Here is a 22,719-nt window from a genome sequence, read left to right as displayed (position 1 = left end):
TACACCTAAGTAAGAGGTGGTTACACCAACTTACCCCAGCTGAGTGATCAGCCAGTTGTGTCAAATTGCTAGGCCAGGCCAGGGGTGGCATAATACATGCTTCAGCCCCTGGTAGGCCTTAGATACACCAATGCCCTGGGTACCTAGTGTACACTGGTACAGGGGCTCACAGGGTGATCCAATTCCAATTGGTTATGCACCTAGGGTGCATAATGTCAATTTAGTCAGAGAGAACAGCAGGCTGGGGGTCTGATTAGCAGGCCCACAGCCTCAATATGTCAAAAACCAGTGAAGCAAAATGCAAAAATTTGGGGTGACCATAGGATAGCAGACCCTACTCTCATACAATCAAGGAGGGGTATTCCATGTGTGGTTGCATGGGTTTTCCCAAGCATCCACTCGTGGGTTTTGTCGCCTATCCCTCTCTACAATGTATTGTAAACAGGTATTTGTTTCAGGCTGGCTGGGACACATCGAGCCAGTCAGAATTCACCGTCCAAGATTAGATAAGTATGATACACGTTTCCGATAACCTGTGCTCTCCCTTGAGTAGCTTGGCATTGAGCAGGTAGGCTTTTCCTCACAACACACTGTGTATGCCAAAAAAAGACTCCACACCGTATGTATAAAATCCTAGTCTTTGTATTACACACACATTTTTTCCAAAATGGAATGCATATTGTTTATACACTTTACAGTTATATGCAAATGTCGAACTTGCCCATTAGCAGCAGAACGTCATGAACATACATGCCCTAATAAGAGGTTTTCATCCAACACGGCATTCCCAATATCACATACCCCCAACAGTTGCAATGATCAACCAATCACAGGTCTTTGACTGCGCCTCATGACCCAGACCCTCAGTCACTCAACTACACCAGCCAGCATTACACATTGCCCCTGCTGGCGCCACATTGATTAGATTGTTGGAAGCACCTAAAATGGAAAGAAGCAGTTGATTTGTTTCGTCCATCCGTATTAGACCTTCAGGTGCCCAGCACCACCTGCATCTGGGCGGGATCACTATCCCCCCTTAGACAAAAGGTTGTGACCCAGAAAGCTAGTGCAGTCTGGAGAAATGTTTCCCCTCAGGCAGAGGTACAAGCTGCCGTAATTCCCGACAGCCAGCCAACAAAACTTCTCGGGCCCCATCATGAGGTTCTCAACAACAATACACCTTGTGGCATAAATCCAGGGAGAGAGAGCCAGAGACCTCAGATGGAAGACGCAATGTCAGGCACTGTCATCTTCCTGATGTGGATGTCGAAGACAATCTCAGCTCCATGGTCAGGTTCCCCAAGACTCCCCTTGGGCACCACACACTCCGGAGTACAAGCTAGCACAGGTACCCTGGTTGCAAGCACGGGTACCTTGGTTGCAGGCTTTCCCCTAACTCCCTTAACTCCTCACGTCCCGGCACCTCAGGTTGGCTGCTGATTATTAGCACAGTCCTCTGCACAGTGTCATGATGGTGTACGTCCTTGTCCCAACCGATGATCACTTCCAGCCACTTCCACTGCACCCTGCATGGTCCTTATGATCTTTTGAAAATGGGGAGATCATTTGTGTCCCTGGGATCTTGTGGACAGGAGGCCATCCAACTGATCCCGGGAGAGTACTTAGGGACCCAGGATTTGACAGTTGACATTTCGCTGCAGGCCAGCAAAGTCCAGGCAAATCCACCCAATGATACTCCTTTTCCTGGAGCATGACAGGCTCCAGCCCACCACAAGTCTGCAGATAATCCAGCTGCAGCCCCTCCTGCCCTAATGATTCCACTTCTTGATGTTGCAGCACCAAATCAGTGTAGCGGGGTTCCAAATCCAAAGTGTCTCTACTTTTGATGGACAGAGCCCCAGTAGTTATACCCTCAATGGCATGTGAAGATACGATCACTTCAAAAGGCCACCTTTGAAATGCACAGGCCCTCTCTAAATTTTCTCCTGTCTGCCATCCTATCCCGGGAGGTATGATCACTATCTTTAGTAGGTCCAAGACTCTGCCCTTTGGAATGCAGGTGCCCATTCCACCCCCTCATAACTGTCCCAGAGAGACCCTTCAAAGACAGAGGACACAGTTTCCCTTACTTTATGGCCTTCTATCAGGAATTCACAGATGTAGCTGTCCTGCCAGCACCCAGATGTGAATTGGTGACAAACTCATTGATATCAAATACTACACTGCTGCTCTTCTTCACATAGGAAATACTGTTCAATGGCTTTTCCCTACATTTCCCCATGCTAATCTAATGTGAGAAGCAGGCCCGTCGTACTGAACACACCATCAGGTGCCAGTCACAACCCTTGCAGGTAAAGCACACGGGCACATGACCTACCTCTTCCCATCACCGCACCCTGTCACCAGGGAGAACTTTGATATAGCAAGAGACATGCAGAACCTTGGCATGTAGCTTTTTGAATGCCAAGCCAAGTAACAGTAACCTGCGCACACAGACCCCACCAGGTCAAACCTGTGGTACGATCAATGAGCTACCTCACTGTTTGGCACAACCAGTGCTGCAGGCCCATATGTGAGTGGCTCTTCTATTTACTCACCGGGCCTCGCATTGAGAGGTTGTTCGTGTCTCGGCTGGGCCCCTGCTGTCATCGTTTCTCCTGCCAAATTGCCCGTGAGGCTGTGCCTGGCTCCGCCCTCTCCCTGGACAACGGAAGCGGCGATCGGCTGGGACAGCCACCAAAACTACAACTCCCAGGTGCCCCTGGGCTAGGACGCTTCCCTGATTACGCGGTAGCTGGCGCATAAAGCCACACCTGGTGCGGAGCCCTTTGCTCTTCTAATTACTCACCGGGCCCGCATTGAGAGGTTGTTCGTGTCTCGGATGGGCCCCTGCTGTCATCGTTTCTCCTGCCAAATTGCCCGTGAGGCTGTGCCTGGCTCCGCCCTCTCCCTGGACAACGGAAGCGGCGATCGGCCAGGACAGCACCAAAACTACAGCTCCCAGGTGTCCCTGGGCTAGGACGCTTCCCTGATTACGTGCTAGCTGGCGCATAAAGCCACACCTGGTGCGGAGCCCTTTGCTCTTCTATTTGCTCACCGGGCCTCGCATTGAGAGGCTGTTCGTGTCTCGGCTGGGCCCCTGCTGTCATCGTTTCTCCTGCCAAATTGCCCGTGAGGCTGTGCCTGGCTCCACCCTCTCCCTGGACAACGGAAGTGGCGATCGGCCGGGACAGCCACCAAAACTACAACTCCCAGGTGACCCTGGGTTAGGACGCTTCCCTGATTACGCGCTAGCTGGCGCATAAAGCCACACCTGGTCTCTCGCCCCGCGAGGACGCGCGCGGGACGTGCCGGGATAAGCCCGGGCAAAGGGCGGGCCGTCTGTGGCCGTCCGGGGCTGGAAGTGGCTGGGCTGGACCACCCCCCTTTCTTTCACCCCTCTAGACCAGTGAGACATTTTATATTATTCGTTCTTGTAATTCAGTAGCCGTTTGGCCATTCTGTGTTTGTTTTTTGGTCTAGGTGTCTAGTGTTCACCAACCCCACTGCAACTTTTTCATCTAAGACTCCCTCACTATGGCGTTGCACCTTAGAAATGGGAGGAAGATTGCACAAAGCAGTTTCGGGGGGGTCTGTATCTGGAACCTTGGATCGGTTTATTACCAGAGCTGCTAATGTTCTTGAAAAAGAAATTTTATCCACTGAAAAAAGGCTGTCTCTAGAGCTGTTGTCCAAACGTTCCTCTTTGGGTTCGATCATGACTGCAGTTACCCCACAGCAATCTCGGTCACTCGATGTTACCGGCTCTGGCTCACGTGTGGAGCGAATAGGAGTGGGTGGTTCCACCAAAACACCAATGAGCAATTCTCTCGACCCGACTTCTGAGAGCATATCCACACTTTCAAACAGCCCCACTGTTTTAAACACACTTGCTGCTCCCACCCAGTCCCACATAAGCGTACCAAATTCTCCCAAAAAAGGGAAAACCAAACAACCCAAACATACCGCCGGCAATAGAAAGCGAGGAGGAGGGACACAAAAGGGTAGAGGTGTAAAGCTAATTAAAACTACTACCCCAAATGTATTCCCCATCTCTAAAGCGCATCATAGATCTGCCGATAATGCCTTTGGCATAACGTCATCTAAGTTATTGCCATGTTGCCACACTGAAAACCAACCCCCAAATGGTATTCTTGAAATTTTAGAGCAACTTTTAAGATCTATGTTGCTTCCCCTATTTGAGAGGGTAAAACTTATAAACGACTCAATGGCAAAATTGGAAAGTGCCGCAGCGGCAAACTCTGCAACTCTTAATAAAACAGTGGAGCTCCTACGAGCTCCTGGGTTAAAATCAACTAGAAGTGTGATCACTGATTCCCAGAGTGTCGAAACATGAATTCCCGTGGGGACATCAATTAGCCCAAAGACCCAACTACATCTCAAACCTTCTATAAATGTGACAACCCAAACCCTTTCCATCGGTTACATTAGGGAGGGTACAGCCAGAGAAGATAGAGAAGGTAGGAAAAAGCCAACGCACACAGTATGTGGTGGTCGACTATTATCCAGAGAGAACTGTGAATCAGGGGAGGAGGTGCAGCGAGCTAAGCTTCCTTGCATTAACCTTCCCCCTGAATCTGCACCCTACACTGTGATTTTGGCTAAAGTCCCTGGGCTCCAACAAGATAAAACTGAGACTCATGGGGAATTGAAGAACAAGGTGATATACTGGCTAAACAAAAATCGCCCACTCCCTCAAGGAATAAATTTGGAGATTTTATACGTGAGAAGGGTGAGCTGGCTGGGCAGGAGATATAAGGACCTTAATGGCAACTGTATAATCGTCAATTTTAGGGATCCCAGAGTGGCTAGGCACATCTGTTATGATTGGGAGACGCAGGGCAAAGTGGGAATCCTATCCTTAAGCCTGAGCTACTTTTTCCCAAGCTTACATCACACACATCTTCCTGTCACGCACTATGGGTGGAACACAGCACCTAAATACCAAGATATTGCTCCAAAGCAGGATTTCCTTCCCCCCCTGGTAAACCGTTTTGAGTCCCTTAGTGGCTTAGAGGGGGTTGATTGACTGGGCTCCAAAAATAGTAATGGCAGCGCAGGCTGGCAAAAGGTCAACGTGATTGTGGCCCACGCAGTGTCACAAATTGAGATTAGTAAAAGTACTAATTGGGGACTTCTGGGGGATAGCTGTGCGGCTTCCTCCAAAGCATCCGCTCTGCACCCATGTCCTGCTCTAAAAAAGAATCTTATACTTCCTGCTGTCCCCGTTGTGGGTTCCAGAGTCTCATATCCCCCCATCCACCTACAATGTCCCCCGTGTTGGGGACATCCGATCAGGTTGTGGAGAAACCTGGTGGTGTATGGATGATTGAGGACATTAGTGATCCTAAATTAGGTGGTTGTAATTCAAATCCGTCTGGTATTAATGTTCTCCATCAGATATTGCCACTCTCTTTTACTACCCCTGGTGGTGGTACTCATACGCACTCCCTGGTATCCTGGAATATTGCAGGTCTAAAGAGTAAAATCTCCACTGTAGAGTGGGTTGATCTGGTGGATAAACATGACATTCTGGTATTCCAGGAGACCTGGGCTATAGAACCAATACACCACATGGGGTACCTAAATTTTCACAAAGTTGCAGTCAGTGGGACAAAAGGTAGACCGTCAGGGGGTTTAACTACCTGGAATAAACAATCTATGAACCATCAAATTAAAGAACTACGTGTCGACAACCCTGATATTCTCGCCCTAAAGTTGCACCAGTCTGATGGTTCAGAACTCTATATTATTAATGTGTACAATAGAGCTAAGCCTGGTGGGCGTGGTTCCAACACCTTTCTAATATTGGACTCCTTTTTGGACTCCCTTAGACCCGACAGCAATTTAATAATTGTAGGTGATTTAAATTGTTCGTTCGAGCCCTTAAACACGGACGTGGAATTTCTTATGATAGAGGAGGATGCTGTGTGGAGCATCCCCCAGTTAGATCTTATACCCATTAAGAGATGGACAGAATCATCTTTGCAATGGATGGGTCTCTGTCTCGAGCGTGGCTTTAGGGTCGCCAATGGGCGGACTGCATCTGATAAAATGGGTAGGGCCACATTCGACAATGGGCGATACAAAAGCAGAATTGATTATGCCCTTATAAAAATCGAGTACTGGTCCATTTTAAACGATATGGTGATCCTGGATCGCCCAGAGAGTGACCATAATCCTCTCATTTTGGGCCTTTTGTTAAAAAATGGTGGCAAACACAATCCAACAGCTAAGGTTTCCACCGCCGACGCCCTACTTACAAACAACTTACGTAGGGTGCGTTGGGCCAGGATTGCCATCGATCCAGAGGTCTTGGATGAGATTTCAAATAGGCTAACTAGGACTCTGGGGCTTCTGCATCTACTTCCAACTCAGGAAGACATAAACAGGGAGATATCCAATCTCCACGATGATCTTTTTAGTGACCTCAGATCGTATTTTTCTAAACCTGATACACCTAAAAAGACCCATGGTAACCCATTGTGCAAATCTTGGTATACCAAGTTGTGCAGAGAATCCTATAGTAGACTGGCCTTTGCTATCAAAACTAAAATAATCCCCAACATTAGGATAGCAAGGCTTAACTACCACAAAGCCAAAAAGAAGGCAAAACTTGATTGGGATACCCAACACTGGCAGGACCTTTTAGAAGCCAGTAAACAAAGAGATTTAACTAAGTTCTGGCACATAGTTAAATGGGGAAATTACATTGTTTCACAGGTTCCTGCAAATCATGTACCAAGAGAAGTCTGGGTTGAGCATTTTGGGTCTCAGTTTTCTGGGGATAACTCGATCGAAAATAGTCTTATTCCCACTTCCATCTCCAAGGATGTCGCCCAAGATTTGACATTTGTAAGCAGTGAAGTCGAGGCAGCATTAAAACTGATCCACAGTGGTAAGGCACCAGGTATTGATTGTGTTCCTGCCGATCTTTTTAAGCACGACAAAGAAAATTGGGTCCCCTATATAGTCTATCTGGGTAATGCAATAGCAAAGGGGGCCATAATTCCTGACTCCTGGCGTGGAGCCAAGATTCTCCCGATTTATAAGAAGGGGGAACGTACCAGCCCAGGAAACTCCCGGCCGATCAGCCTGATTGATGCTATACAAAAAATCATCGCTAGGATGGTTTTGACACGAATCCAGAGCTGGATCGAGCTGGAGGACATATTATCACCCCTCCAGGCAGGGTTCAGGTCCTGTACTAGTACAATAGAGCAGGTCCTCAGGTTCCAACTGCTCTATTGGAAAGTTGTTAGTTTAGGTGGAGGAACTATCTACGCTGCCTTTGTCGACCTAAAATCAGCGTTCGACTTAGTTCCCAGGGGCAAATTGTGGGGGGTGTTAAAGGCTCTGGGGATGCCCCCGGAACTCTTGAACATGGTAATTAAGCTGCATGAAGCTAACTTTGCTCAAGTTCATTGGGGTAAGCAAGGGCAGGTCACTAAAAGATTTGCAGTGTCTAGGGGTGTTAGGCAGGGCTGTGTACTAGCACCAACCCTGTTTTTGTTATTCATCAACAGGGTGGTGCAGTATTACTCAGCCTTTCCGACTGATGCCCCCTCTTTGGGTGGTATTAAGTTTCCACTACTTATGTTTGCGGATGACACCCTTCTGTTATCACAAACTCAGGTAGGCCTACAAGCGGCACTGTCCACATTTGAGAAATTTTGACACGACCCTGATCTGCAGGTCAACATCTCGAAAACTAAATTTATGGTGTTTACAAAGGGCAGACCTGCGGTCGGCCAAATCACAATGAACAACATCTTGTTGGAACAGACAAACATTATGACCTACCTTGGGATTGTTTTGGAGAGTAAAACGAGTTGGAGGCCCCAGATTGAAGCCTTGTCGCTCAAGTGTGCACAGCTTACGGGATGTTTGATAGGAGAACAGAGAAAGTCTGAGACAAAGAGGATAGGCCCAGCCATGAAGATTTACAATGCTAAGATAGGTTCCGCGATCTTGTATGGTGCGGACCTCTGGGGTTTTGCTGACTTGTCTGCTCTGGTAAAAGCACAAAACAAATTTTTAAGAAAATTGACAGGCCTTCCCCGCTCTAGCCCCACGTTACCTCTTTTAATGGATCTAGGCTGTCATGCAATAGACAACTTAGCGGACTTTAAGCCAGTGGCTCTGTGGAGGAGGCTATGGACCACCCCCGAACTAGCGGCCTATGCTAAAGCCACCATGGACGTAAGATCTATCCTGGGTTCGGGTAACATCCCTTGGTTTAAAAAACTCAAATTAACACTCGAGTCAATGGGCTTGGGTAACCTGTGGTCAGATCCTGTCAAAAACCTGTTTCCCCCCAAAAAAGTTTACAAAAATATCTACTGGGCAACAGTTTACCAGAAACACGCCTGCCAAATTCCATCTACATCTTTGTCAGGAATGTTTCTGGATCTCAAATCTACTTCCGCCTTAGAAGATTATTGGGATACAGTAACAAAGCCCAGTGATAGAAAACTCTACCACCAGCTAAGGGTTGGCTCTCTTCCAACGAGACTGTTTGTAAAAAAATGGAAAGGTCAGGAGTCTGATAGCTGTCGCAGTTGCCCAGAACGTAAAGAATCGATTGCCCATATATTCTTTGAATGCCCGGTCTATGCAGCTCCTCGGGCCAAATGGCTCAAACCACTTTGTTGTAATATGCAAATAAGGGTTGGGGCTGAGGCCCTAAGACTTCTTAAGACGGACACAAGCGAACCAAATGTCATAGCTGTATCGAAATTTTTGGGCTGGGTGTGGATTCTGAGGGCTAAACAGGACATAGTGGTAGGTCTACCTAACGATCTGCTTTGATACCCCAGAAATTAATTATGGTATTTTATCCCACTTTTGCTGTAGGTTTTAAATATTTATTTCTTATTGCTGTTTTAATCCAGATTTTATATTGGTGTATGTTTAAACTGCGGTTTTTAGCATGGAAATGTCTTTTATGATGAAAAATTTCGAAATAAAGACTTCTTGAACTTGAACTTGAGTAGCAAAGAGTGCATGGAAAGCACCCTAGAAAGGGCCTTTTTTAACAGTAACTATGCCAAAATTCTACACCTTTCAGAGGCTGGTGCAACAAGGAGAAATGTTTTCATTTTTCCTCATTTTTTCCCCATTGTTACAGGCTGCATTGTACAGCACACATTCAAAGTGGGAAAAGCCTTAAAGCGTAGACTTTGTGCTGGAAGGTAGCCATTCCAGTACAAAATCTAGGCTTCAGACAAAGCTGACACCCTTGCACTATGGCGAAGGGGTATCTGCGTTGGCGCACACCTACATACATCTTCACAAATACGGTGCTGCGCAGCTCCCTCCTTATTAATTTTACTTGCTGCCCTGTAGTGTGTGACTTCTTGATACATTTAGGTTGACGTCTCTGTATTCAATGGCAGTCTTTCATTTTGAGTCCACATCTTTCTGGGGTTGTATCATGATACCATTTTCTGAGTTGATCCAGCGCAGAAGAGGTCTGAACTTTTCTTGTTCACATCCTCACAGCATGCATTAATTCAAAAAACCTCCGAGTTATTGCTAGGCTGCAGACTCCAGAGTTCAGAAACACAACGAGACAATTACTGCACTGTGGTTCTGACCTCTGCTGTCTTGAGGCCATGCACCATCTCTTCTGTTTTTTTGAGTTAATATATGTGCTGAATACGCACAAAAGAAATGCACAGCGCCTGAAACGGGTCCGTGGTTCGTCCCTGTATTTCTGCATTGCTTCGGCGGTGCAGATCTCTCATCTCCATGTTTTTTTATTTTTTGCATATTTATATAGCGCGAACTCGACCCGAAGGTATTTGAGCGCTTTACATGAGCACCTATTTACATTACACATTCAGGCACGGGGAGATTAAGGGGCATATTATCAAGACAGGCGATAACATTATCGCCACTTTAAGAAAACTGCCGCTAAAATGGTGATAATGGGCTTGATAATATGCTCTATGGAATTCCAATTCAAGCCCATGTTAGATGTGAAGGACATTTAACATGGGCTTCAATTGGAATTCCATAGAGCATATTATCAAGCCTATTATCGCCAGTTTTCTGCCGCTAAAGCGGCGATAATTGTATCGCCTGTCTTGATAATATGCCCCTAAGTGATTTGCCCAGAATCACAGGATGTGGACGGGACCTCGAGGCTCGAACCCTGGTTTCCTGCACCAAAGTCGGCCGTTTAAGCCAACGGACCACATTTTACAACATGGCTTCTGAATCTCCTGCTTTGAGTCATTAGACCCTGTGTTAAATGTTATATGTCATCGAGCGATGTTGAATGCATTTCTTTATCTGTGTTTGCTCAATTAAGCCGCATCATATCTGTTCCACTCTAGCCATAATTAACTTAAGTCAGCATTAATCTTTCTTGATACATTTTCCGTCGTCAAACAAGAGCCTTTTGGTTTGAAAGTGCTTCTGAAGGCTGAGACTTCAAAAGGTGATAGCTCCTTTCTTGCTTTTATGCAACCTTTCTTCAATAATATTCTTTCATGTCTCAGCATCCCAGTGGTTTTGCAATTTGAAATTTGACCCTAAGGAGCGTCTCTGAGGATTGCATTATTTTAGTGTCCATAAAACAACCTCATTTCCGCTGAACACATTTTCTTTTCACGCTGTAGTTACTTTAGATTTACAAAAATGAACGTTATAAGAAAAGGCATTTTGCAGAGAGATTTATCTCCCTGGCAGCGAGTTGAAGGAGAGGAGATTGACGGCACTCCTGGCACCCTTTTCAGAGCACTGCGCAGGCTTTTAAACTCAAAGAGGAATCAGCTTGCTCGCTTATTACCTTTCACATCTTCAAAGAGGCAAAGGCTGTGTTTTAATCTCTTTGCTTTTCTGTGAAACCATAGGAAGTTATTGACTTTACAGGCACTTTAGGTACAGAATCTGAAAGCAAAGGAAGGGCAGTATTAGTGGATTTTGAGTTAAAAGGCTCTTCTCTGCTTCCTTTCTTTAGTTTATATTCTCGCTGTAGATTTCTTTTGAATGGACCTTCCGCCATCACCTTTCTCTCCTCGCTCCTGTCTTTTCTTACAATCATTTTCTTTGATCTCATCTCTCTTTTCTTTTGAACACTCTTTCCATTTCTTTTTCTGTACACCGCGCCTACCTCCAAGGAACCTTTGTCTTCTAAGATCCGAACCAAACTCTCGGAATAATGTCATATTGTAAAAGAATATTGTTTAGCGCAGGATCGAAGTTTCCTAGTGAAGTAGTCACATGCCATCCTGCTCCTCTGTTTATCATTCTGACTAAGCTGGTATTTTTTTCTGTGCAGGAGACTTTTGACACAAGTTCTCTGAGAGGAGCGCTACACATTTTTCGATGTTGATTGCAGAGTACTCTGCAGTGATGGGGTACAATCAAAGTGGCGCTCCTTCTTTCATGGGTGAGTGATGTCCGAATATTATGGGGCCATGACATGGATGGCAGCTGTTTCATAGTTATAGGTGATGGAGTGTCATTTTTCATTTGCAAAATTTAACGCATTCATTAACAAAGTGTGATTTACAACGTTAAGTAACGTGTATATTTACCATATCATTTGTAGTAGGTAACCACACTTAGCAATTATAAGCGAACACTCGAGTTACCTTGTTGTAACGAATTAGGGGGCATATCAGCAAGGCGAGGCGATAGAATTATCGCCGCTTTTGCGGCCATTTTCGGCCGAAAAGCGGTGATAACTTTATCACCTAATTAGCAAGCTCACGCTAACGCGTGAAAACTTGCGTTAGCGTGGGGATTCCTAACGCCCAGCTTTGCATCTCTAATGAGATGCAAAGTGGGCGTTCCTGACCTGACATGACAGGAGAAATGTCGCTAAGCAACATTTCTCCTATCATCGAGCCCCACGCTATGAAGCATAGCAGCAGGAAAAGTAGCGTTAACCCCTGTTATCGCTACTTTCCTTACACCTGCTTCAGGACTGACTTAGCCATGATATCCTATGGAGGGTGGATATCATGGCTAAGTTTGTGGGGCTCTATCAACAAGCTAACGCCACATTGCGTGAGATTATCGCTGGGTTTCCAGCGATAAGCTCAAGTTAGGCAGTTAGCTTGAGGATTTTTATCGCTTTTGAGATAAGCGTTGCTAATAGCACGCTATCTCAGCGATAAAAATCCACGCTAGCTGGCGATAATTATCCTAGCGCTAAGTGCGCTTAGCGATAATTATCACCGGTTGTTGCTGATATTCCCCAAAGTTAGCCTAATGTTAATGCCATTTTGAATGTTGACTTTACACGTTTAAAGCTAAGAGGCCTGCTCACTTATTTTCATAGTTGTTTTGCACAATAAGTTTTTCCCGTTTTTTTCTTTCAACTGCGGATGCTATACTTTTCCAGAAGCCTTCTACTAAATAGTGAATAAGCATTTGTTATGTATCATATAACTTATAGTGAGGTTCCCAATGGGAGTAGAATAAGGTGCCAGGAAGTGTGACTTGTAAGAACCAGAGATTCTGTCCAGTGCAACGATTCAAGGAAGTAGCAACGCATGGACCATTGCAATAACATAAGAAATATGGGAGTTTACCTGTCCCCAGTGTTTGGAGAAAACCGATTGGTTCCTGTGAGTGAGAACAAGCTGAAATGTTGCAATTTGTGTTATGTAGAATTATGGTAGCATGTTCGTTAGACAAGATAGCGTGCACACAGACTCCTTTACAGAGAGGATGCTTGCTGACTTTGAGCTGAGAAGACACTTCTGCCTCTGGTAATCTCCACAGCCTGAGTGCTGAGGTTTCATGCCTGTGCATTCTTAGTGTCACATCAGAAACCTTAATTTGGTTTTCTGAAGCTGATGCCTTGCCTAAAGCAAATGCTCTTCTTAACCTATCCTTCTTTAATTTAGATTAGTGTTTTTCCTTTATAAAACACTTGTCCTATATTTTGTATTCTATTTGTAATTCTTGTTTAATGTTCTCGTTTGCCTTATTTTCAAGTATCAACTTCTAGACCATTTAAATCTGTAATAATGATGACTAACATTTACATAGTTAATGAAATAATGATCCGGGTTAAACTAATTTGATAATAAATTCATTTTAAACTCACTTCAAAGCTGTTTGTCGTTTCCTGTGAAGTCCTAATTGGTCTTCACTATCCATGAAAATTAATAGAAATGATAGCTCCTAGTACACTCCCGTCATGGACGAACAAAGGTCCATACGACCAGTGGCGGGGTTTGTACAATGATTATACCTGGCGTTTGAGATATAGGAATCCCCATTCTAACATAGGGTACAGGCCTTTTTCCTGCAGTGGGGAAGCTGGCTATTGGCACATACTGCGTAAATCATTGCAGTCTGTCATGACTGTAAGGTGTGTGCATAGAGTAGGATTTTGATTTTAAAATAAATCTTTAAAATATCTCTCTCATATTGCATTGTTCCTGAGTGTGTTATTCTTTAATGAAAGAGGGTTTGGGGTTCCTTCAACTATCCCTGTAATGCCTCATAGGATTAATCGTTACTTGGAACACATCAAACCCAAATATTGCTCAGTGGGTTGTAGGGTGGTTGCAGTACAGCTGTGTTTTCTGACTCGGGTAGGCACATTAGCTAAGTATTTGTGACAGGGGGTCTAGAATAACACATTTTGTATTTCTAGACAATCTGGAAAACGTATCACTAGAATTACATTCTGCTGCAAGAGGTCAAAATTCAATGCATAGGTGGACAGAAATTTTCCAATTGCAACTTATTACAGGAGAGTAATTAAACATAGGACCAAACTAGAGTATTTTAAAAGTATTTATAAGAAATGTAAAAACCCCCATACCCTCAGTGAGACAAAAAGGAATGAACCTTTAGTCAGAACCCCACAAAAGATGTTCTAGCTCACTGGTCACAATGGATCTTAGATTTACCTGCTCCCTGAACTGAGGGTTGTGAACAAAGAAAATAATTTGAGAATGGTTTTGACTTTATCACTGTGAAAATTCTAAGGAAATACCTCAGTTTGAAAATTGTAGTTTTTCACTCATCGCCATATGTTAAATTAAATGCTCATATATCATATGTCACATAGGACCAGATGTCTTGTGTTCATATATTTAAAACATTAAGATTATTTCAAAATACATCTACCTGCTGCACAAATAAAGCCTAATCACAGGGATGAAGAAGAAATGTATTTAATCCATTGTTGAATAAAGGATCACTTACTTTCAGACATTTTCAGCTTTTTTTGCTACAGAATTTATGTTTTGGCTTTTTGTTTAAGGGTTTTGAATTCAAGGGCAAACCAGGACACTTTTCTGATTGGGTTATAGAAGAACTGTAGGAGGAAATTCTGATATTCTGGTATTCATACTAATTACTGTGGCGTGATGGGATGACATTGAAATGGGGTTGGGAAGCCACCAGTGGGATCATGCTGTGAATTGATTTTTTTGAAGCAATGTTCAAATGGCCCCTTTCGAACAAGGAATAGAGATCAATCTGTTGCAGGTCTTGTAATTGCTCACAACGGGTTTGTGTACTGCAGCAACCAATTTACACTCCTTGTAGGGTTTGCTGAAGAGCCCTGAAATGTGATAGACTCCTTATTTGATGTACAGCCATTAAACAAGCAGTGCAAAAAGGATGAACATTTATCTTACACACCATGTGAGCAGACAATTCACAAAACTCTCAAAACAAACATTCTGTTAAACCTCTATTGTTGCCCGTGGCAGTACAGCAAAGAACACGTTGTTTGCTCTTGCAATAGCTCTTTGTTACAAGTTCCCTGTAGGGTGTGCATGCAAAAAAACATATATGGAGTGGTCAGAGCTCTTTCATGCTGAAAGATTGTATATATAATGTAAATTGGTAATCCTGCCAGTGGCAATTGAGAAATACAAAAATAACTTTACTACAACATAGGTATCTGCAGCTACTGCAAAAACTGAAATGAGACATTATGCACTTTTTATTCCTCTCCCCATTACAGAAACTTCTTAGTACAAATACGCTAAAACTACTCTTGGGTGACTTTGTACTGAGAAGCACATATCAAATGCTTTTTACATATCAGTCATTATAGTCCTGTAGTTTTTTGTGATGTCATAAAATAAATAGGCTATGCTTGAAAGATTCAGTGGAAGAACACCAAACTAAGTAAACCTTGATTGATGCTTTAACAAATGATTTTAGGTGACATTTATTTGAAGGTTTATGAGCTTTCTTTAGCTGAATTAAACCTTGCCGGGTGATCCATAGGGATTGGACCAACTTTTGTACTGTCAAAACTCAAGTCATTCAACAAGATGAGAAACCTTAGATGAATTGACCCCTAGAATGATAATCTCTCTATAACAGAAAACTTTCCTTGATGGTAACGTCTTCTCTGTACAGCTCTGCAAGCACTGGAATACACCCACAAAGATCATGAAAATCATCCACAATCATCAAGAATTTAGAAGAGAAATAATAACCTTGCCATTTCCAAATGCTGGATTTAACCAAATCCATTCAGGAATTATTAAGTCTTTAGTATGTGTTGCTTGCTATCCTTTCCCCACCCTCCTTTTCTTACATCTGTAAGCATAAGATACATGTACATTCCACTGTACCAAGGCTGCAACACACATTATGAGCCTGATGCATGACACCAAAACTCAGTACCAATTAAAATGCTGACTAATACCAACATCCTTCTTCCACCCTTGCTTTGCAGATGTTATAGCTTTTTACAAAATACTAAACCCAATGAACCCTCATGTTACAACAGTTCTCCGGTTTGTATATGCTGCTTGTGATCCTATCCTTCCATTCCTTTTTTTCCTACCGTAAGTGTAAGCTGCAAATATATGCTGGTGCATCAAGTTTAGACCAAGCTCTTATGGCCACACACATGCAACCAAAACTCAACACTAATAGATCTTAATAATACCAGCAACATTCTCACATTCATTCATTAGTGATGTAGTAGTTATCCACCAGAAAGATCTCAGGGGCATCAACAAGAGGTAGGAAAAACGAATAGAAATGTTTCTATAAAATAAAACACACATATTACCACTCTGCTCATCAAAAACAACAATGAGGGGTTCTAACTCATAGCAATACCTTACAGTGTACACTGGAGAACCACATAATGACCAAAGCTTTTCAATAACTATATGAATTCTCAATAGAATTTCATCTGCAGCCTTGCATTCAAAGTGGAGGAAATCTAACTACTACAAGGCAAAAATAGCTTCATGGAGTGTGTGGTGATTGTAGAGGTCTGGATGCTGCATGTGCTATCTGAAACAGACCCAACAACACACAGAATGTATGTTATTAGGGGCTACAGCCACTAGCTCACCACATGTGCAACACATGGAATCATGATCGCCGTAATAACCAACACAGATGTATTTGGTCCATGCTAGACTTCAAACTTCCACCAAAACATTTAGATCACAGAACACATGTAGAAATTCCATCTACACATTTTATGTAGAATAAAGGAATTAATCGCCTCTGATTGTCTATGAACTGTCTTTTAGGTTCGAATTTGATGTGTCTTGGACAATGGAATGTGTTGCTGTTGGTGCTCCCAAAGAATGACATTATTCTCACAAGCCATAGATTAACGTGATCATTATGTAGAGCAAGTATTTGGTGACATGACGCGATATGCCTTATATAGGCCTTCACTCTTGCAATTGGAGTATGATTAATCTTTAAGACAACATGCCTGCCCCAAATAGCTATAGGCTGCCATACTCCTAGGTACAGGTAAAAAAAAACACGTTCCTAAATTATGTCTGCTCTTTTAGCTTTCTGAATCATCTGTACACCACACTTTTCAGAAGTTATCATAAAAAAGATAACCTTAAACAAAATGTTTAAAAATGTTGAATTCACTAGCAGCTGGTTTCAGATTAACCCCAGGCCACACCCACATAGGAAAAATGCTAAAATCATATTCCCTCATAAATGTTTTACTAATTAAATAAGTTGACCTCTCTGTGTGGACAAGGACCCTATAAATATTAAGTCATAATTGGCATTGTTTCAACTGACATTCTTGCACAAAATCAAGCCCTACCTCCTACAAACTTCTGGTTTACAATTCAGTCACAGTGAAGGCAACATGCTACTCACTACTTGTCCAGAGTTCTCAATGACATCAATCAAAGCTGGCCTGCATATAGTGGCTGGGCTAATCACCAGTGAAAGAAAGGTCATGCATAGATCTCTTACGTTGAAAGAACAGCATTGGCTGTCTCTCTCTGCCAGAATCTACATCAGAGTGTTTTCAGTGAGCTATAAAGCACTTTATTGAGTAAACCTGAAAACCATGCTTCTAGAGTGATCATGCCTAATGATGTGTGCACAATTCAGAACTTGGCTCTGTTCAGGTTGGAAATGAAACAAAGCTCATGAATAATGCACCCTACAGGTACTTTCTTGCCCTATGTGCAGAAACTCTTGAATGACTACCCGTTACAACTCTAACTTGCACATTAATTGGTGCCCTTGAGTAGAGGTTTAAAAAAACACCTTTTAAGTGGGCATGGCTTGAGTGCCACCTAACATAGCTGCCTGTCGGAGGAGCTCCATGCTTCAAAAGTCCTTAGCTGCTGGTAATGCAGTTTTATCACTGTTATAACTGGGGAATCTATATCTCTCCTTCCCTGGTGCTGGTAAGAAGGGAACAACGTTTCAGAAGATATATTGGTGACACCTAATCTTCTTGTCTCATGCAGGCAATATCACACTCCACATTACGGTTGCCATTTTTGATCCTTCAAACGCACCCCGAGGCAGCAACCCTTTTTGTTCGGTGCTATACATGCTAACTTACATGAATTCTGTTTACTCTGCTAATTCCATTGGGGGCACTTTCTTTCATTTGTCATTATGTGTTGTGTACCTTTAAAAAACCCTCCTACTTACATAAAGCACAAAATTTCTCTTGTAGTTTTCATGGACAGCTGGAAGAAACCTCATTGATCTACCACAGTTCAGTCATCTTAACTTATGAATGGACACCTGGTCTCTAGTGAATCTTTCACAGAAAATTATTTTCCTTCTAACGCTATGGCACAGTCTGCTGCTCTTCGCTCTTCGTCTGCATCTCTTACCTCAGGGAAACGTCATACTGCCTCATCTACAAACAAATGACTCCAACAGGACCCCCATCTCCTGAGAGGACATCCTCTCCTATCTCAATGGAGTTTTTACAGGAGGAAATTAGAGCCCTCTGCCCTTTTGTCAAAGAAACCAACAAACACATTCAAAGACTAGCTGATAAATGGTCTATTACAGAGACAAGGGTGTCTGAGGTAGAATAAAGTGATTTGCAAAATGAGACTACTAAAATAGCAGTTTTGGAAAAAGAGGTCCAATTAAAAAAGTGATCAGAAGATTTAGAAAACAGATAGAGATGCAACAATATACATATTTTTGATCTTCTAGAGGGTATGGAGGGAGAAGATCCAGTCTCCTTCTTTGCATGTGTTTTGCCACAATTAGTGGATATACCTCCCTCCACAAACTTAAATATTATGCGGGCGCACAGACTGTGTCAACGTCTTTCTACTTCTACTACACATACTAATCTTTGAGGAGTGATCATGTTATTTTTAGAGTTTCCTGACCTTTTGAAAGTACTCAATGTTGCTAAATCTAAGAAACAGGTTGCGTGGTCCGGCAGAAAGATTTTATTGCACAGGATGTTTCAGATGCTACAGCAAACAGATGGAAAGACTTTCTCATCTTTCGTCCTTTGCGCCATACTTTTCGACTCATTACGGCGACTTTCATCCATGCCTCTTCAAGGTCACTTACCAAAACAAAACTACTACGTTTGAATACCCCTCTGAAATCAGAAGATGCAGACACTGTTGCATGGTAGATACTATGGATACAGCTGGCCCCTCTAAATGCTAGTGACTTTTATAACGTTTATATCACCTTTCAATATTGATTCTCTTGATAAGAAAGTTTTCCTGAAGATGTTTGCACGCTAATTTTCTTTTCTCCTGACAGGCATAAACGAGTTATAGGATATTCCCTCATCCTCTTTCGCTCTTTTCCGTTGTTGATGTGTGGCCCTTGTCAGATGTACCATCTTCATCTGTGTTGTTGTCACCCCTCCTAAAAAATGTCTTATTATATTTCAAGTCATCAGTTTTGACATGTACTATTTTCATTTGTTTTATCTCTTGTTTCCTTTTCTTGTGTTTCTTTCCGCTCTTCTCCCTCCCCTTACCCCAAACAATTTATACTCTTTTCTACATGGTACTTTTCTTGTTTTTTATATTATCTTGTTAATCTTTTCTGAATATTTTACCATTTGGAAAGTCCTCCTGGCTCCTTTATATTTGTTTTTTACCTGCTACATTCAGTAACATTTAGTGGAATGTAAAGGATTTTATGAACCCTATAAAATGTCAGAGTGTGTTATCTCATTTAGCCAGGTTAATCCAGATTTAGTTGTGCTACAAGAAACTCATCTTCAGGACTCTGAAACATTAAAACTCAATTGTGGTAGGGTAGGCTATAAGAAGAATGGGGTTATTTTTCTATGTAAGAAAACGAAGATGAGGGCAGACGGCTTATTGCCAAGTTACTTATTAACAAAATTCCTTTAAGGGTCTTTAATGTTTATGACCCTACCCAATTCGATTATACCCTTTGCCCCACAATTTCCTGAAAATGTCTACAATACAATATTAGCTATTTTATTTTGAGGGGGGATTGAAGCCAACTGATGGACCCTTTTCTTGACAGGCAATAATCGATCAGGTTTTTCCCTCATAAAATGCATAGACAAGTTCATTCCACCATTTCTCAATGTGCTTTGATTGACTCATGGCGACCCTGTAATCACACTTCACAAGATTATACTTTGTATTCTAATATACAAGGATCACTTACTAGATTGGATCATATATTTGTCTTTAAACCTTTATCCCAAAATATTATTCAATTAACCATTAGCCCTAACTTACTCAGATCATTCCATGTTCATCACAGATTTGGACTTGGTTCCCCCTGAACCTAATATACATAGATGGAGGTTCAATAATTTCTTCTTAAAAGATTCTCAATTATCCTCGTCCATTCTATTGCTTGCCTCTGACTTCTATTTGATCAATGAATCTCCTAGCAATTCTCAACTTTTATGTGACACTTTTAAAACAGCTGCTCAAGGGTTTATCATTGGATACCTCTCAAAGAAGAATAAGACACAATCCAGAGAACACAAAATGCTGCTGACCTCCATATAAAGCCTAGAGCATAAATACCATACTTCTAAATCAAATAATGCCCTTCAGGATCTCTTCAAAGCTAAACTACAATTTCATGAAATATTGACTAATGAAGCTTCTTCAATTTTGCTCAAAAGCAGTGCTCGCTATTACGGTGGCCTAAATAAAGTTGGTAAGGTGCTAGTTACCTACCTTGAGGTTACAAAACAGCATTTTAAGATAGATTTGTTGCCCAATTTGCAGGGAGTTCCACTGATTAAGGAGACATCTTGGAGGAATTTGTTCAATTCTATGAAACTTTGTATACTCCTGAAACTCCAGCATAATCTATATACATTGATTCTTATTTGCAACATACTCCCTAAACTACTCCAGTAGATTTAATTTAAATTCTTTATAAACAGATTTCTCTTTGTTAGAAATTGCACAAGCGATTACATTAATGAAGCTGGGGTAGTCACCTGGTCCTGATGACTTTACTGCTGAATTGTTTCTCCACTTTTCCAACATTCTCTTACCCGCCTTATTACATTTGTTTAAATTTTTTACCTCAGTCGGATCCATATCAGGTACTTTTCAAGTAGCCACAATTTCTCTTACATAAAGATTTCAAGGACACTGCTTATTTTAAAAATGATAGACTATTTCTCTAGTCAATGTAGATTATAAATTGTTTGCAAAAATTCAAGCTACTCGCATATAATCCTTCCTTCCAAGTGTTATTGGTAAATAACAATCAGGATTTCTAAAAGGGAGGTTAGCATCAGACAACACACGTTTATTTTTTTATGTTATGAGTAAAGCTCCTCTTCTCAAACAGCTGCTAGCAGAAATATCCATTGATGCAGAGAAAGCTTTTGACAGGATCAACTGGGAATTTCTGCTGAAACCTTATCTTGCCATGGATTTGCCCCTAAGATTATTACTTTTAATTTTACTCTTATATCACCCCCTAAGGAACTCAGTGTTGGTTAACGGTATAGTTCCCCCATACTTTCCTCTTCAGCGAGGTGTTTGTCAGGGCTGTCCTCTTTCCCCATTATAATTTGTTTTGGCACTTGAACCCTTCCTCTCTTGTATTCAACATCATTTGTGCATATCGAGTTTTGAGTATGTTGAACAACATTTAAAATTAGCAGCATAAGCTCTTGTTGTTCTTCTTTTCCTTTCTCATACTGAGGAATCAATGTCAGCACCACTCAGAGAAATTACATCCTTTTCTGAGGTTTCAGGATATAAAGTTAATATGGATAAGTCTGAAATTCTCCCCTTAAATAAATATACCAATAACCAATCTATTGTTAACTCTGGTTTTCAGTAGTCATCCTGTAAAATAAAATATTTAGGTAATGGTTTATACACTCAGTTTAAGATTCTGTCGCTATCAACTTTATGGAGCGCTTTGCTAAAGTTGAACATTTACTCTCATTATGGAACCCTTTATTTCATTCTTGGTGGGGGCGTATAGACTCCATTAAAATTATACTCTCTCAGCTCTAACTGTATATCATCTCAATGATTCCGGTGAGTGTCCCCAAGCTTATTTTGAAGAAAATAGATTCTATCCTCTCAAAATTTGTATGTGGGAATTAAAAAGCTAGGATCTCTCTCTTTTTACTCAAAAGGTCTTAACTAGATAGAGGTGTAAACTTTGCAGATTTAGTCAGTATCATAAAGCATTTGTATTATGTCAAGCTTCTCTTTGGATTTCTTCATCTGATTCTCCTTTTTATCCTCTTTTGTTAGGTATTGAGAAAAGGTTACTTCATCATTACACCCCACAGAAGAGTCTCTATTTCACTTCTAAACCTTCCATTACAGCCTCTCCCCACATTATTCATACTTGATCATCACTTTGATCAGGCTATCCTCCTACGTTTCTGTCCCAGACTACCCTCTTACTCATGCCTATAGGGTACAATAAGTTAATTAAAATACTTACTAGATCTATGTTTTGGTGGTCCTGGTGCAACAAAGGTATCATTTGGATATCAAAGTTATTTGATGAGTATGCTCCTATTTTGTTTTTTCATTTCAGGCACATATTTCAATGTACATAATCCTTTCACTCTCATTTTTCATTGCTTATAAACACTATCCTAGATGCTGTTTTCCCTCTACAGAATACTTTGCCCTCTGTACCTCATACTTCTGATTTGTCTCATCTCCTCTCTTCCTAGCCAAAGGCTTCCATAATTTATAAGTTTCTTTCACCTCTGAATCCTGTGTGAACACAGTGCAGGGGCGAACTCCTCTTGGAGAGTGAATTAGGGATCAATTGGAATATTAGGTTTTAGAATAAGATATGGTTAGTACAACGCAAACGTTAATTTTTATTTATCATAGACTGTTTATTATTCCTCTCAATTGTGCTAAGTTTTCATAACAGACATACTTTGTGGTTGCCATTGGCTAACTTTCTTTAAAACAATGATAATGCTGCTTCTACTATTAGCACCCTATCTGAAAATTACAACCACAATAA

At 41.9% G+C, this 22,719-nt stretch overlaps 1 long non-coding RNA gene across 1 annotated transcript in view; it reads left to right on the top strand.

Annotated features, from left to right (window-relative positions):
* The window catches only part of LOC146817948 (uncharacterized), a 133,402-nt gene that overhangs the window by 50,986 nt on the left and 59,697 nt on the right, over positions 1-22,719 (top strand). Inside the window, exon 2 of the long non-coding RNA XR_014963036.1 lies at positions 11,312-11,422. This is a non-coding gene — a long non-coding RNA (uncharacterized LOC146817948). The remainder of the gene's footprint in view (positions 1-11,311; positions 11,423-22,719) is intronic.

The sequence above is a fragment of the Triturus cristatus genome, chromosome 6, assembly GCF_964204655.1.
Source record: "Triturus cristatus chromosome 6, aTriCri1.1, whole genome shotgun sequence".
NCBI classification, from domain to species: domain Eukaryota; kingdom Metazoa; phylum Chordata; class Amphibia; order Caudata; family Salamandridae; genus Triturus; species Triturus cristatus.
Note: the sequence above shows the minus strand (reverse complement) of the source record. Positions and strands in the feature narration are given on the sequence as shown.